Raw genomic sequence first — 10168 nt, 5'->3', positions numbered from 1 at the left:
AGTAAACACAGGAAAGGATTTTTTAGTAGAAATTTTCAACTACAAGAGTACCTCTGACTCTAACCATATTGTTGGTTCCCACAGACTCCTGCAAGAGCAATGCACAGATGGTATATTATATTGAGATTCTTAAAGGGCTCTCCATATGTTGATAATACTAGTTTAGGTACGTGAGTAACATAGCTTAATTTGCAAATAATAGACAAGAACATTTAGTGATAAAATAGAATGTCATTTGGACTATTATTGTTTTCATCATAGAAAACGCAGTGTGGTGTGTAAAGTTTTGGGTAAATATGTTTATCTTTGTTAATGGTATGGCTGCGTTGCAACAAAGACTTGCTGAATATAAATGGAGGCTGATGGTGGTCGTACGTTATGTATAATATTGAAGAGCTATGCCACAAAAGCCTGACTTTCCTGGGTAACAAAACATTTAATATAAAAACTACATATATAATTTCTCAAGTCAACTCAAGAAGTTAAAACTGATGGATCAAATACTGACATAGAGATATCTAATATAACTCAGCCTCATTTATTCTTCCAGTAGAAAGGCAAAATATTTATTTCTTTATTTTGTTAATGCTTTAGACTAGAATCATTCTCTAAAAAGGGTTGGTGCTGTTTCATATATCCATACAATTTTCTTACTGTGCATGCAACATTTATTTCTCTCATTCTTTCAGTTCAAGTAGCAATGTTTCTAATGAAAAAATTCCATACTAAACGTCTAACAAAATGATTTTGTGTTTCTCATTTCACACACTGATGTAATCATGCAGAAAAGGAAAAGAAATCATTCTCTTTTGGGGTGAAAGCATTCATATTTGCTAAGTGATTTGAAAGTAAAATGAGAATTTACATCAACATTTTACATTTTTTATGGACTTATTTTTATTGATATTCTTTTTAGAAAAGAGTTATTAATAAAAGAAAAATGCACATACCAAAAATACGTGTGACAAAGTATATGCATAGATCATTTGTGCTAGAGAAATGAAGAAATCTTGCAAAGTGAATATGAGGAAGAACTTAGTGATAAAAAGGTTCTGGGAGAGTATTATTAAAGACAAAAAAATCCAAAAGTGTTTTTGCTTTATGGGAGCATAGGGCCACAACTTATAAATGCTATCCAGAAGATATAAAGAAGAAGGGTAGCCCTGGCCAATTTGGCTCAGTGGTTAGAGAGTTGGCCCATGAACCAGAAAGACCTGGGTTCGGTTCCTGCTAAGGGCGCGTGCCTCGGTTGCAGTTTGTCCCCGCCCCTGTTGGGGTCCTGTGGGTGGCAGCCAGTCGATGTGTCTCTCTCACATGGATGTTCCTCTCTCTCTCTTCCTCCTGCTCTATCTGAAGATAAATGCAAAAATGTCCTTGGGTGAGGATTTAAAAAAAAAAGAAGAAGAAGAAGAAGAAGGGGACATGACAAATTACTCAGAGAGGAAAAACAATACAACAGAAAATGCATTAGTAAATTCCTGGTTTTAGAATGTCATCTATATCTTTATATGGCCCCTGTGGATGGCTGTCAAGTCAGAGCTGGACTAGAAATGTGGCTAAGGGATCTAAGATAAACTTTGTTTTACATTCTTACTCCACCCCTGAAATTCTTTTCTACTACATTTAAAACATTGGTTGGCAATTAGTTCAGCCGTTTTTTATGTATTTAGAGGCTCTAGGCTCTAGTGAAATCTTATAAAACTGTTCACAACGTATTCCACAGCGGAGAAAAATGCAAACGGACAAATATACCACGCCTTAACTCCCGCCTTTGGCTTTGCACCCTTCTGGCTAGAACTTTATACAAAAACAGTGAAACTCAAGTTCAGTGTTACTGCTGCTGAGAACAGAGGTAATACTTGACTACCTTAGAGAATAACCGATGGCAGATATACTTTATAGTATTTTGTTGGAAGGCATAGGACTTATATTCAGTTAATCTTGGCATATATCAACATATATTTATTGAGCTTCTACTGTGTGCCAGGTACTAAGCTACTCTCTGTTGAGGATGCAAAGATGAACAGAACACAGTTGTATCTTCATGAGCCTTACAATCATGTAGGGGATTTGAAACATTACAAATAACTATAATAAAGATAAATCTGCTAAGAAGCTTTGCCTGACATATTCATAGCCACCTTCAAAGAAAAATAGCTTAAGATAGTTTCTTTATGCAGACATTATGCATCCCAATGCTTTGAAGATTGAATCTGAGACCAACACCTAAACCCAGAAGTGGTCTGAGGCATACGCTCTTCTAGAGATGGGCGTTCAAAACCAGGGAGCCCTTCAGAGGCTCCCTTGATTGAGTTGACCTTCCGGAAGTTTGAATGTGAGACATGCAGAGAGAGTCTGTTTGTTGCTAACATGGCTGGAGTTGAAGAAGCAGAGATGGAAGGCCACAAAGTCGCTGTGGTAGCAGAAAAGTAGAATAAGGAGAAAACGGGTATGTCACTTGGGTTGAAAGAATGGGCATGGGCAGCTAAGCAGATGGCTAGAACTCTGGAGCCTGCAGGGTCCCGAGCACGGCTATGTCCTGGATTCAGGTTCTGTTCTCCAATAACTTGACTGTTGTGACTGTTCTTCTTTTCACTCCCCTGTGGAGCTTCCCAGTCCATTCCTATTAGTTAAGGGCTAACCCGGGTGTGCCTGTGCCTTTTACACTGAGATCTCTCCTAACACTACAACATAGTAGGAGAGGGCAAGGGTTAAATGCTTAGCAGCACGATCCTTCTTATCTTGAAGTTTCAACACCAGACACTTAGAAGACCCCACAGATGTTTGAATGAATACTGAATAAGGGAAATGGGTAAAGTATAATGAGAGTTAAGAAGGGTGGAAAGTATTACTAGCTGAGAGAATCAGAGGTAAGCTTTTATGAAGACACATCTGCGCAGGGCCTTGAAGTCAGAGGGTGCTTAGTTAGGAGTGAAGGAAGGGAATTCTCTCCCAGATATATGCTGTAAACATGGGACTTGTAAACTGTTTTTAAAGTATTATGTTGTTAAGGTTATGATGAAAATACACTGGAGAGAACATTATGAAAATAGTAGTTAAAGGGTTGCACCTTTGAAGATGTTCACTTCCCCATAAACCCAAGGAATAGGTCCTACACCTGGGTCTATCCCCCTCGCCCATCACAACCTGTCCTAGCAAATGCTCGAGGATGAGGGAAGATTCAGACATGGAAGCAAGAATTCCAGGCAGTGGACAAAGTCATAATAGTGGGACAAATAGGGAAGCAAATAAGTTTAGCTTTAAGTAAAGCATCTGAAGTGGAATATTAGTGAGACAAGAGGTTGGAAATGTAGATTCAGGTTTGAAATGTATCCTGTAGGTGTTTGTGCTCTAGGCATTTATGAATTCTAAACGAGAGAAATGCCAGCATAGTGCTTCAAGAGGGGTAATCTGAAAACAGTGTATGAAGTGGGTTTGAAGAGGGAAAAATCAAGTGGGGACCCAGTGCACAAGCCCAGGTGAGAGGTCATGTGGATTACTGTTACTGTCAACCTCCATGTGCTTTCCAGGGTTACTGTCTAGTGTTTGTGTTAGTGCCATGCCTTTATACACATCTTCATTGTTTGTTTATGTATTATAGCTCCTTATGAAAAGTTAGTAACACAGAAATACTACACATCTTTTATTTATAGCAATGAGATTTCATACAAGATGCAAAATTCCCTAACAGCTTGTTTCTTCAACAGCACATACGGAAAAATAATAGTCACTCCACACATTGTTTACTATTTTGGGTAGTGATGTCACTGAAACCTAACTAGTCCCAAATTCTTTTACAAAGGAATGCTTTTTTTTTCAGATGCTCTGAAAATTCTTAGATTTGAAAGAAAACCAAAATCAACCTACCTGTGGATGTTGAGTTTCCTATGTTAATGTCTCAGTGCATAACATTGCACCTTTTGGAATTTTCTAAATTCACATTTTACCCTGAGAACTCACAGGCATTGTAGCATCCTGTCTCTAACCACCTGAAACCAAACTCATGATGAATGGTTTCCAAGTGTTCCACTCTAGAAATATTTGAAAGAGATGGCCCAACTATTGATCATACCATCAAAACTTGTTTTCTACTTTTTCTTGATTTGGCAAGATTTCTGATTTTCCTTAGAAAGAGAACCTGTTCAGTGATTCTCAGTCTTTCCTCTGGAAGACACAAACAATTGAAGGTGATCACATTCATCATAGCCTCCCATGGGAACTAGCTGCAACTCCCACTCCAGAAAGCATGTGAGAATCCATGTCAGGCTGAGAAGCATGTGTTAGGGATAACTCTGAACATGAATTAAAAAATTTAAAGCCAACTTAAGTATGAAATACTTTAGTATTAGTCACAAATGTGTATCCTCACAGTTAAACGCATCACAGCACCTTGCTTGATTGAGAACTGCGAGACTGATGATGCCATCACCATCAAGCCTGACTCGCTGTCAGTGAAACACACACGACATCCCCCACACCCACTTACACACGTGCACATTCCCAGTCTCGACTACACATAGACTCTTCCATTTCTTCATTCTTACCTGTTTCCAAACTCTATCAACAATGACATAAAAGTGCATAAAATTTGTTCTTTGATTTTATTTTTTAAATTTATTGATTTTTAGAGAGAGAAAGGGAGAATGAGAGAGAAATATATATATTTGTTCCACTTATTTCTGCATTCATTGGTTGATTCTTGTATGTACGCTGACCAGAGATCGAATCTGCACCTTGATGTATCAAAATAATGCTCTAACCAACTGAGCTACCCTGCCAGGGCCATGCTCTTTGATTTTATGTGCAAGTACACTGAATTACAAAAAATTTTTGATTTAGAAAATTAGATTGGTTGTTGAGAACTTACTGTGTTTTGTTTATGTTCCTAAAGCTGATTTCAGGGTACTAGGTATTCTAACCCAGCGATTTTCAACCTTTTTCATCTCTCTTTCATGGCACCCATAAACTCATTACTAAAGTTCTGTGGCACACCAAAAAAAATTTTTTTTCCAGTCTGACAAGAAAATAGGTATACTTTTGATTCATTCACACCAGAGAGCTATTGTTGTGTTGGCTGTTGTCATTTTTTACATTTGACAGTCTAAGGGAAAAAGAGTCAGGTATATATTGCATGTTTTAAAAATTCTTGCAGCACACCAGTTGAAAATCACTGTTCTAAACCATAAAGAAAAAACAAGAAATATACAAAATATGTTCATGGGAGGTTAATTGTCTTCTCTCACATAAAATCACAAGAACTTGCACTCTGATCACATTTTTAGCTATTAACAGAACTCATTTGGGTAGTCCTACCATTAATTTTTGAAAGGCAGTACAAGCTGCATACCATTCTGAGGCCAGGGGAGACAACTGAGTGAGGAAAATAGCGTGTTTCAGGATCATTTTCTGGAAATGCATATTGATATTTTAACATATTTTTTTGATGGGCCACACTCTAATTTATTCAATTTATTATATGTCAAAGTGCATTTTAGGATTTCTTTATTTTTTCATTCAACAAATGTTTTTTGAGTATCTACTATGTATTCTACTGAAAGGAATTCAATAGTGACTAGAACAGAAATCCTAGCTCTTGTATAGTTTAGTTTCTAGTTGAGAAAGACAGATCGTGAGCAAATAAATAAGGGAACCGTATTGTGTGACAGATGGTGCTGAGTTCTCTGCAGATAGGAATGCAGATACAGGGAAACAAGAGTTCTGGAGTAAAAGTTACAGTTCAAATAAGGTGATCAGGAACCTCACTGAGAAGGTGGCATTTCAGCACAGACCTGAAGGAAGGGAGGGAGAGAATCATGTAGTCATCTGAAGGAAAGAGCCTTCCAAGCAGGGGAACAAGTTCAGAAACCCTGAGGTGTCTGCTGGTCTGTCTGAGGAGCAAGAAGAGGCCAGTGTGGCAACCCAAGAGCGGGGAGGGGCAGGGGGAGAACGTGATTTGGAAGCTGAGGGGTCCCTGTGAGTCCTTGTGGGGGTTTGCCTTAGAACAATGTGAGGACAAACCCCTCACAAGGACACACAGGGAAGCTATGGGAAGTTCTGGACAAAGGTGTGACAAGATTTCATTGTGATTGACTTGAATATCAGTACATGAAATACAATATGAATTTAAGGTCACTTAAATGATGACACCTAGAGAGACAAGGTGTTTTGTGGAGCTGGGCTAAGTGTCGCAGGAGTTTTATAGTTTGGGTATTTTTCCTGAAAAATGGTAAGAAAGCAAGGAGGGAGGGAGCAAGAGAGGGACAAAGAAAGGAAGGAAGAAAAATAAAAGAAATCAAGTATCATTGAGACAGTTAAGAGTAGTAACTTTCACTATGACATTACCCACGTTCCTGACAAACCTGGTAAATTAAAACAACCTGGAGAACATATTGTGTGTTTATAGTCACAATAAATACATGGTAATTCTTTGATTTTGCTCAGAGCTTTCCTTCAAGTCAGGACAAACTCTGCTATTCTGTCAGTTAAACTGTCTGCAAAATGCATAACATTTATATTTAAAAATGTTTCATTGGCATCCTGGAAAGTTCAATTAATTAATGTCTGTAAAGTACTTTGAGATCATTAAAAACACAAAACTGACCTAAAAACAAGGGTTTCCAGTTATTTCAAGGGTGTACATTATTTGGGGCATTTGTTCTACCTTTATGCGTTATCAGTAACAATTTCTCCAGATCACCATTATCAATTGATTTTGTGTTACAGAGACTCAGAGAGCTGGTCCTGAGAAATAAAATGATAAATTTGAAAAGCGAGTTATTGCAATGGCCTCTATTAAACTTGGCCTTGTTTTATTAGCCAAAATAAAAAAATGTTTTTTCAAATTTTTTTTGAACAGTAGTTCTCAAAGTATGGTCCGGGAACCCTTGGGAATTTCAAGACATTTTTACTTCACTTGATCTTAGCCAAAAGGCTGAGGAGCTATCAAGTCATTTTTAGAAGGTCTCTGAGGTCAAAACTGTCTTTACAGTAATACCAAGATGTTATATTCTTGTTTCACTTTCATTTATCTTATGAGTATACAGTGGCATTTTCTAGAGGCTATGTGTGATACCTAAACAGACAGAAAGCAGAGTCAGATATGAGACTCTTTTTTTAAGCCAGACATGAAAGATTTGCAAACATGTTACAACAATGCTGTTCTCCTCACTACTTTTTAGACTATAACTATTTTCATTAAGATATTGTTTGGGTTAACATGTAATGAGTTTATTTTTGTTATTTTAAATGAATTAAATAAGGAACTCAACACATATTAAGTGTATGAAAGAATCCTGAAATCAGAAAGTCTGAGAACCACTACTTTGGAATGTGAGCTCCAAGAGGCCAGAAATTTATGTGTTTTGTACATCAGTGCACCAACTATCCCCAAGCCTGCCTAGCATCTAGTAAGTGTGTAATAAATACTTGTTGAGTGAATGAATGAATTGTTATTAAGATGTTAGATAAACTAACATGGGCTTCTTAAGGGCCTAAGGCAAATGCTAATACTTGTGTTTGTTGAGGTTTGTGCATACATTAGGATAGAATTATTTTATGCAGGCATTAGAATTATTCATGAAGGGTATTCAGAATGAAGTGAAATAATAATTTATATTTCCATTTACAACTTCTCTACACATTCTTAGACCCCTGATATAAGAATTATGACTCTATCATAGAAAACAAAGACGTTCCTTTGAGTTTTCAGCATGTGAATGACTGGTCCTCTATTCTTTTTCGTACATTCACAAACTCCTGCATCTTGGCTTTCACTGGACATTTGACAAGGCAAACAATTTTCCACAGAGACTAGAAGAATTTAGCAAAAAAAGTGACTTGCTTCTTTCAACTGAGAACATATGGATGCTAAATTACATGCCTGGTCCCAAAGGGACCTAATGCCTCTATACTCTAGAATGTTAAACTGATGTGCACAAGTAAAGCTCTATTTGAAATAGATGCACCTTACACCATATTTAATAACTGTGATTAAGGAGAAGAGACAAAAATTAGGAAAACCAGGCTTATGATCAATAGATTGTCCAATGAGTACCTCCTTAGGGAATTAGAAGGAAGGAATTTTTAAAAATACTTCTGATTTCTAATATTTCTAAAAAGAAAACAAGCATTCCGTGAGGCACTATTGCACTGGGTAGATAGAAACAAAAGCAAGAGACTTTAATTAACTTGCAAAATCCTTCCTTATTAGTCCTGTTATCTTCTTTAAAGCAACACATCCACACATTTTTATTAAATGACTACTGTGTGCCTAGGACTCTCTGGATATTGAGGATTCAGGGTTCCCTGGCTCATGACATTTATATTTCAGGGAGGAAACAGACAAGCAAACACATAAACAATCAAGATAATTTTGGGCATGATAAGCACTATGAAACAAGCCTATGAGGAGTGATTTGTTGGAGAGTGGAAGTTAGAGATAGGCTGGGGAGTGCTGACTGGTGTTGGGGACTCTGTCACAGAAGGGGTGGTATTAATCTGACACCTGTAAGGCAAGAAGAGGCTCACTGGCAGGAGCACGCTCCATTGAGAAACTGCTAGTTCAAGGCTCTGAGGAAGGAATGAGCTTGGTATGTAAAGGGGGAAAAAAAAGGTGGCTAGTGTAGCTGGAGCCCAGTGAGGAAAGGGGTCATAGGTGAGGGGTTCAGAAGTAGGCAAAAATTGCAGTAGGAAATGACTTGAATGAATTTGAATTTTCTTCTGAGAGCAATGAAAGGCCTTTGGTGAGCTTGATCTTGTCAATTTGCATATTGAGAAGAATCAGTCTGGCTGCCCCATGAGAAATGGGTTGAAGGGAAGCCAGTACAGAAGCAAGGGATCCATTAAGAGGTAACTGTGCCCCTGGGAGAGGGACAATGAATGGTGGCTTGGAATGCAGTGTAGCAGTGCAGAAGAGAAGTGGACAGATATAGATTGATTTGTTGTTTAAAATAGTGTATGAAACTTGTTTGGCTCATTGGCGGAGTTTAACAAATGCTCCAGTTTTAAATACAAAGCTTGGAGAGACTCAAAGATTTGTGCTAACTCACACAACTAGTCAATTCAGCACGCGTACCATTCCCACTGCCACTGGGTACTGTAATACCATTCACAAAAACCCTTGCCTGAGGTCTTTCCCCTTCCAATCTTTTCTGCATTTGTTACCATTCTAATCGTCCTCAAGCATTGCTTTCATCATGTTTACCTTGCCGATAAGCACCTTATATGTACTCATGTAGTTATTGAGTAACTGCAATGGACTAGGCTTGTATGGGTGGGTGGGGTTCACACACTTAAGATATGGCTCTTGCCTCTAGGATTTTAGAATTTACTTGGGGAGATGTAAATAATCCATATGAAATAGTAGAGAGACAGATGAACACGATGGCATAACCAACAAAGCTTTCATAAAGGAGATCGAACTTGTTCTAGATCTTGAAAGAGAATTTTAACAAAGAGAGAGGCAGAAAAATGCTGGGTGAAAAAGGAGCAAAGACACAGTGTCCTAGTCTTGTGCCACAGAGAGGGTAACTGCTTGAGGAGAGGAGAGTGGGAGACAATCCCGGAGCAGGGTAGTGCCAGACAATGGATGCTCTCAAAAGCTGGGCACCAAGAATTTGGCCTTGATTCAGTTGGATATGAAGAGTTGTTAAATATTTGTAAGCAAGAATCACACTTAGTGAAGGCTTAGCTGAAACCAGGGATCATACCACACTTGAATTTCTAAGGTATTTATCCTCATCTTTAAGTACCTGTTAGTACTTAGCCGGTAACTCTTTGCACTTTTAAATATATAATCTGTATGCATAGAGCCTCTGTGGAGTAGGTACGGAGGAAATGTTTGATGATGATGCAAGTCGCATGTAGGAAAGATTAACTTGGCAACAGCGTGTGGCCTGAATTGAAAAGAAGAAAGCCAAGAGGTAGGAGAGTCTTGAGGAAGCTCTTCCAGAAGTGTAGGTGTGAAGAAGAGAATGTGGAAGAGGCAGATATGAGAAAGTGCTCAGGAACTATAATTAAAGGGGGCTGTAATCAATTTGAATGCAGAGTGGCTTAAAAATTAATTTATGTTTTCACCCTGGCTGGTTTGGCTCAGTAGTAGAGCGTCAGCCCAAGGACCAAAGAGTCGCAGGTTCGATTACAGTCAAGGGTACACACGTCGGTATCAGTT

The sequence above is a fragment of the Molossus molossus genome, unplaced genomic scaffold (assembly GCF_014108415.1).
Source record: "Molossus molossus isolate mMolMol1 unplaced genomic scaffold, mMolMol1.p scaffold_m16_p_10, whole genome shotgun sequence".
Taxonomy (NCBI): Eukaryota; Metazoa; Chordata; class Mammalia; order Chiroptera; family Molossidae; genus Molossus; species Molossus molossus.
Note: the sequence above shows the minus strand (reverse complement) of the source record.